Raw genomic sequence first — 8305 nt, 5'->3', positions numbered from 1 at the left:
TTTAATTTTTGTTTATATTCAGGTCTTGGATCGTTATTCCAAGTGGTGGCAATGCATTTGAGGTAAGGAATGTATATAAAGCCTACACAGTGGATTTAGATAATAGAGAATGCAGTTGCAGATTGTGGCAAATATCGGGATTACCTTGTTTGCATTCGGTATCTGCCATTTACTACATCAATAGTAACCCTGAAGATTATGTAAGTGATTGGTTTAGGGTGGAGAAGTTCAAAGAAACCTACACGCACTATATGAAACCGTTAAATGGAAGTAAAATGTGGAAGTCAACACCTTACATTCAACCTCTTCCTCCAAAGGAGAGACGGATGCCAGGTAGGCCATCAATCAAAAGAAAGAGGCATGAAACTGAAAAACAAGGCAAGTACAAGAAAGTATCGACCATCGGAAGATACATGACATGTAGCAATTGTTTAGAGAAAGGATATAATATAAAAACATGTACAAATGAGAAAAATACCAAACCACCAAAAGAACCTAAGAAAAAGGGGAGGCCTAGATCAAGGATGACGACTGAAGATAACATTGAAATAGGTGGAAGAGGTCGGAGAGGCGGGAGAGTTGGTAGAGGACACTCTGTAGAGCAAGAAGGCCAAATAATTAATGAAGAAGCCTTGCATGATCAAGATGTGAAAGTTGGTGTTAGAATTCAAATTGATGAGAAGTTGTTGAAAAGCATTTGCTTACGTAGACTAAAAGTATTTGCTTATGTTTTGTTTTACCCTTTTTATGTTGGTTAAAAATTGTATGACTATTTTAAATAGCAAAACTAATATTATTTTGCTTGCAATTGTGGTATTTGTGTTACAATTTGTTACAAACATATAACTAACATGAAAAGATTAAAAATATTTAACTAACAGTAAGTACATCAAAAAAAAAAATCAACAAAATTTGCTGACATGTCAATTTTTGACACATAGATTGTCCATGTCAGCATAGTATATATGACATTTATGCCACATAAGCAAAAAATATGTTTTAATAAGTTATTTCATTTTTGCGTTTAAACTTAGTATGTGGAGGGACTTTTATGTGAAAAAAATTGTTGAGGGATTTTAGTAAAGAAAAACAGAAAGTATGTTGGTTTTTATGGTATTTCCTCTTAATTTATTAGAATTTATATTAACATTAAATTCTTCTTATGGTGAAAAACTCTTGTGTAGAGCTCTTTATGAATTTGATTAGTTTTAATTAGACTTTATATCTCTAATTAAATTTCTAATTAAGAGAGATTCTTCACCATACATAACTCTTATATATAGCTATGTGTCTCATTTTTAGAATGCTAGAAAAAATATTAGCATGAAAATACAAGGAAAAATGTATGCATACATGAAGAGTTCTTGGTGAAGAAGAAAGCCTTGAATATCCATATGTTGAGAATCTATAGAGATGAGTTTCTCTATTCGATTCCTCTACCTTTCATTCTTTTTATTTTTTCCACAAGTTCAAACACTAAAATTTACCTAATGTAACCTTGGGCGCATGGACATCTCCGGCAGTACAAACTGCACCGGCTGTTGTACCCTAGGAGATAGACACATTGTCTTATGTAGAGCTGCGAAATCTGTTTTAAGGGAAGCGCGTTGAACATGTGCCCCAGCCTCAACCGTCAACTTTTGTTTTGTTCATTCTTGCAGCCAAAGAGACCACTAGAAGCCGTTGTTGTGGTAAAAGTTGGAAATTTTATTTTTAAGTTCTTGTCAGTGAGATTACAAGAAGATGTTGCTGCATAATAAGTTGAAAACTTTATCATATGAAGTTCTTGAGTTGAATCATTTAACATATTTGTTATGTTTTTCATTGTTTATTTTTATTATGTATTAAGGTATTTATACTACTTATTTTCTCATGTTAATAATGAGAGTATCGTTATTATTTGTATTAATTTTAATATAAAACGTGATCCATATTTCTACAGGTTTTATTCAGAACCGGAGATGGTATGGGCTTGAACTATCCAACACTGCCTGCGATTACAGGCTTATAATTAGGTCAAGTTTTTCGATTGAGTTATCACACATATTTGGGCTTTATTCTTTGATATCGTTATAGTTAACAAAAATCACATAGAATGATAAAAGTGTGAAAACAGAATTTACTTGGAAGAAAAAAAGAAGCATACGAGTTCAAATTCCAAGATTTTGATTTCTCGAAATAGTTTATTAAGTTTCTTGAGTTGCTGCGAAGACATTATTATTGGTTGCATCATTATTATAATAAGCGTGTGCTACATGTGTATTGATGTGGGTGGTGTTCTGTTATTGGGTTCATAAAGTCAACTCGAACACAGCACCATCAACGTAAGGCTGAGGGGTGTGGGGGGCTCTAATGGGGGCGCGAGTGGGGGCTCCAGCCAATAATATTGTGACGTGTGGCAGAGAGAGAAACTGGATAAGGGGGGTGTTGGAGCCCCTGGCCCTGGTGTGGAGGGGCTCCAGCAGGGGCTCCAGCGGATTTTTTTTTATTTTTTTATAAATATATTCAAAAAACGTATTATTAAAAAAACTCATAAATTATTAAAAAAAACACACATTAAAAAAAAATACATTAATATCTAAAAATAAAATAAAAATAAAAGTACTAAAAAAAACATTATTCTTATTCTTCGGCTTGGTCTTCTTCGATCAACCTCTTTCGGATACGTTCCTTTTGCTTTTCCATTAGCATTTGATCGACCGGATTTAGGTTACTGAAGTCTCTAGTAAGGAAGTCCAAATCTCTCATTCGACTTTTTTCCTTTTTGTCATTAGAGACCACCTCCATGGTTTTGTTGAATTTATTGAGGGATTCAACAAGATTGGCGATGTTTACGGCTTCCCCCTCAGCCGGTTTTTTCCCCTTGGCGTCCCGTCCCAATGGCCGCCTCCTCGGCGGTGAAGACGTTTCCTCCCCCGCAATGTTTAGGTCGAATCCAACGCGGCAATCCGACCCGGCGGAAGTGCTATACGCTCCAGACGAACTAGTTTTAGTCCGTTTCGGCCCTACTTCCGCATCATGGTCCGGCGCCACAAGCTCAACCCACTTGGAACACCTTTTCAACCTCTCCCACAACTTTACATCGTCCCACGTCTTCACCGTCCCATACCTCCGCAAACACTCCTGCCTCCACTCTTCGACCGTGAAATTGTAAACCGCCAAATCATCACTGCCACTTGGTCTCATACGACCGGCGTTCCTGTTGAAAAGATTAGTAAACAAGCCGACAAATTTTCTGATTTCGGACTACCGACCCGAAATCATATCGGCGTTTCGCTCTGTACTCCCAACGAGCGTATAGAACGTCTCCCTAACCTTTGTCCAAAAAATCTTGCTTTTTTGGTAGTCGGCTGCAAAATGAATAATTAAATTAGATTTCCAGTTAACTTTTTTATTTAACCTTTTTATTAAAAATCATTTTTAAAAACGTTAAAACAATTACCGCAACGCCGATCCTCAGAAATGACTATCCAAGCCCGACACAAGGCTTCCTTCTCATCCGATGACCACGGAGTGGTTTTCCGTTTCGTCCTCGGAGTCGAAGCCGGTCCCGGCCCGTCCGTTGCAAGTTGTTTTTTCCGGTGGACGCGTCTTCTTGCTCCCGTAGCATCACCGTGTGATTCTTGTGTCTCTGGAACAACAAAGTTAGGAGACGGTTGTATGTTGGATGGTTGAAAGCCGGATGTTTCTTGCGGCCCCGAATAAAACATCGGTTGGTCTGGTGACGACCATAAATCGTCGTCAATATAATCTGAATCTAGGTTTGGGTACCAATTTCCAGACATTTTTGGGTATTATATAGGAGTTTGGGGTATTATATAGGAGTTTGGAGTTTGAAGTTGTGTTTTGATATGATTGAAATGGGTTGATTTTGGGGTATTATATAGGGGTTTTTAATGTTTTTTTTTATTTTATCCGAGCTCAACGGCTCTTTTTGGTATACCCCACACCTTTTTTCTCTCTCTTCTCCCGCGACCACACTCACGCCTGCCTGGGGGCTCGCGCTCGCGCCCCGTTCGCGCCCCGGTTCGCGCCCCGGTGGTGTGGGGTTAGCGCCTGGGGGCACGAGCGGAGGGGCTCTCGCGCCCAGGTTAGCGCCCCACACCCCTCAGCCTAATATTAATGCCATTGCTAGCTCATCTGATGTATTATTTCCTGGGTATTAATTAAAAAAACCTCCATTAATACAAAGTTTCTACCCATACAGACTGTCTTCTCCAATCCATTTCTCTCACTTCAAATTAACAAAATCCACACATGGGTTCTTGGGTTCATATGATTTAAAACACGGGTTCACTCAATTCTTGTCAAGAAATGGATAGGAAAATCCTTCTGTCTCCACCGCCACCACCGCCCGTTTCAGTCCACCGAAGCTGGTTCAAATTTAAGCAACAATGTGAGTCCAAGTGTATTGCTAATAATAATAATTCTTGCCATCATCTTCTTCATATATGGTTTACTTCATATTCTTGTTAGATTTCTTATAAAACCATCGAATAGAGACCCTGATGAATTTGACAATGTGACTGCTCTTCAAGTTCAATTACAACAACTCTTCACTCTCCATGATTCTGGATGAAGAAACACTAAGTGACCCCGGCAGATTACGGATAATCTTAGGGTCAAGTAGATGTTTCCCACGAGGGTTAGGTCCGACAAAGATGGTTGTTCTTCTGATGACCTGCAAAACAGACACCGTGAGCTCGTCACTGAGAAGGGGGGTACCTCCTTGTGACCACTCTCCGGCGTGAGAATCAGACTAGATTGCTCTGAATATAAATGTATATTAAGAGAAATAGCTAGAGCAGATCAGATATGTGATGGTATAAGATAGTATATGAGAGTATATGATACCGTTCCAAGGTGTTGGAGTATTTATAGCCGAAGGTAGGTTTCCAAGCAGGTACAGCCAGCTGTATAATATTCCTTTTCTACCAACTGTGGGCTACGCACGTGCCATGCTGGTGGTTGGTGGGTAGGCATCGGCTGATAGTGACATGGCCGGCTGTGTACTATTCCTTTTCCACCAACTGCAGGCTATGTACGTGCCACGATGAGGGTTGGTGAGTAGGCAGCGGCTGATAGTGACATTAAGTACTAGAGCGTGCTGCTCGTCGTACTGTTGTAGTGAGCTGTCACCCTGTGATTGGTTCATGGGTTGCTTTGGTTAGATCTTGTCTATTTTATCCATACCTTGGCAGGTATAGTACAAAAGATCATCTAGAAGCGTATGGACTGGCTCATTTGGGCGGGAGTATTCCTGCCTTGCTCATTCCTTCTTCAGGTGACATTACTGAATTATTGAGAGTTAGTGCCTTGTGCGTGTAGCCTTACTATTACTGCGGGTAGCCTCCGCTGATGGCTTGTATCCGCAGCTGCGGGAACAGGCGGGGTACTTCACCATTGGGAGGCTTTTCCTGCGGGAACAGCTGGCGTATGCGCGTAAGGTCTTCATCTCTCTGAGCATGGTGGGTCCTGCGGAACCAGTTGGTCTTTGCGCAGACGTCCCTCTTCAAGGTGAGTCTTGCGGGTCCAACTGGGCTCTGCTAGGACCTACCTCTTCACTGGAGTTGACCAATCTTTCATTGACCAACTTCCTGTTTTTACTTACATAACAATTAAAGGCGTGAAACACCCTTTTGATTGTGCTGTTTGTTTGTGTGAGTTTGAAGGTGATGATAGTCTTAGACTGTTGCCTAAATGTAGCCACGCTTTTCATACGGATTTTATTGACACGTGGCTTTTGTCGCATTCTACTTGCCCTCTTTGTAGAAGTAATTTGCTCTTTGATTATTCTCCAAACACTTGTTCCTCACCATTTGTGTTTGTTCTTGAATCTGGGAGAGTTGAGAGTTCTACAGAAATTGTGGCTGACTCCACCATTCAAAGGCTGGATTCACAATTTAGTGTTGAAGAATCCGGTTTCGCGCCTTCATATTCGGGTCAACTTGAGGTCAAAGAAGAGGAGAATAAGGAGTGACTGGTGACAGTTAAGCTTGGGAAATTCAAGAATGTGGACTGTGGCAGTGGTGTCGTCGATGGTGTTTGAGGCGACATCCGTGGTGATGAGAAGAGTAACATTGATGGTAGGAGATGTTTCTCCATGGGATCTTTTGAGTATGTGATGGATGATAATTCATCATTACATGTACAAATTATGACCCAAATCAAGAAACAAGCAACGTCGGAATGCGGGGGCGATTCTAGACGGGATCTTAAAGGAATTGAAGCAATTAAAAGTGTTAGTGGTGGTAATATCAAGAGTGGTGGTAATATCAAGAGGGTGAGCTTTTCATTGTCCAAGATTTGGCTTAGAGGGAAGAAGGAAAGGCCTAATTCAACGGTGGCTTTGGCAGCCGCCATTGAGCTGCCGTCATTGCGCCAGAATGTCACCAGAGATGAATTAAAGGAGGTGGTCTGTGATGATCATGAAACACCATGTAGGAACAATCTTGATCAACAAGTAACACCAAATCCACCATCTATGGCCAAAAGGAGTATGTTTTGGCTTATGTCTAGGCAGAAGAACAAGGTTGTTCATTCATCTTTGTCCCTAAATGTTTGAAGTTTTGTCCAAAATATGTTACTATCTTCTTAAAGAGTCTTATTAGTACAAAGGAATTCAAGATTGATCAAAGTTAGAGAAACCTCGATACAAAGTGTATGCATTTTCATAGCTAGTTTCTTTTAGTGTTATCCTTTGTTTTTTTTCTTTCTTTTTTTCTTTTGTTTATATCAACGAAACACGTGAATACACAAGTTAAAACCCTCTTGGTTAGTAGGATTGATGCTTGTGACCTCATATGACTACAATTGTAGTTAGGTGAGGTGTTTACGTTTTTCAAAGAGAAGTAGTTAGTATGTTTGAATATTGAGACATGTTTAAGTAGTAATTTTATTTAGCTTGTGTTTAATTAGGTTTGAGCTTGAATTTTGTTTCATATTTAGTAATGACTCCTACTTGAGAAGAGACTGGACCAAGTATACAAACCTAAAATCTCCACCGCAGATCACAACCCGACCCGTTTGAGTGTAAATATAAGAAAAAAGCAGGTCAATCCAACCCGATCTATATGAATAATATATTTTTCTTTTTGACTCGTTACCAAACCAACACGCATGCTCATTTATTCACATGTAATGACTTGGATTCCAAGACATATACAACCAAATCAATTAACAAACTTCATTTCTTAAACATTGCATATCAATACCGGACCCACTTTAGTGGAAAGTCTAGAAGTCGTTTTCACAATAACCAAACTCATACTAATAACAAATTAATAAACAAGCTGAAAAATGTCTTGACTCAACCTAACCCGATTAGCATCAAAGTTTCTATCTAGCCCGTTACCCAATCCGATTGACCCCCTAAATTTGCATATGTAAGTTTCCCGTTATCCAATCCGGCTGACCTTAATTTGCACGTGTAGTGACTAGGGTTTTGTTTGTTTTTTTTAATTGTTTGGAACTATCTCCAATACCGCAGTGAGTCATCTTGAGACGGAATGTTAACTGTCCATACTAGTTTTGAAGTTCCAGACGTGACTTGCCCAAGAACGCCATCAAAGAGGAAACTCACACCACTGTGGGAAGACCTCTTTGAATCAGGTTCCGAACCTAAGAGCATAAGGATCCAAAGTATCTCCCCATGTCATTGAACTAAAAGACCAATTGCTAACTACTACGATCCTAAGTATTACTAAAAAGCGAACAAAATTCTGCCCATTAGTTGACAACTATAGTTGAGTAATTAGTGATATATACACAAATTAAGCAATTCAAGAGATTTCACTTTTTTTAAATTGCAGATCATTGATCAGCCCGCTTTAATAGAAAGTCAAGAAAGTTTGGTTAGTGGAAACTCAAGAAAAATTGGGTTTCATAATAAAGAAACATGTACTAGTAGCAAATACCTTTATCAAACATCGCACTATCTGTTGGAGCATGTGGAATCGTTCTGTTCTCTGATTTGCTTAATCGTTCTCCTATGCGGAGCTTGTTTTCTTTTTAATAAATTTCTGTTGTTCGAATATATAAAATGAAAAAGTAATCAATTAACAAAACAAAATTAGCTTAGTCAAATACCAGTCCTATCCAACTTACACAGTTGCGGATCCACGAATATATATTTTAAGAGTCGAAATTTTGGAGGATCGGGAATTCATAGCTATATGCAAGAAATTTCTAGTTTGGGTTGCGTCACATATTAAATAGATAAAACCAAATTAAAATTTCAAATGCATAACAAAAGTACGGCAGTCATCATTTAAAATGCATAATAGAAATACAGTGGATGTATATT

At 39.0% G+C, this 8305-nt stretch overlaps 1 pseudogene; it reads left to right on the top strand.

The window, feature by feature from the left end:
- The first annotated feature begins 4314 nt into the window (after positions 1 to 4314).
- On the top strand, positions 4315 to 6668 carry LOC143567579 (RING-H2 finger protein ATL13-like; annotated as a pseudogene).
- Positions 6669 to 8305: the final 1637 nt, after the last annotated feature.

This window comes from Bidens hawaiensis, unplaced genomic scaffold (assembly GCF_021521415.1).
Source record: "Bidens hawaiensis isolate Kalapana, Puna unplaced genomic scaffold, B.hawaiensis_p1.1 tig00023432_1, whole genome shotgun sequence".
In the NCBI taxonomy this organism is placed as follows: Eukaryota; Viridiplantae; Streptophyta; class Magnoliopsida; order Asterales; family Asteraceae; genus Bidens; species Bidens hawaiensis.
This window is presented reverse-complemented; position numbering and strand designations above follow the sequence as displayed.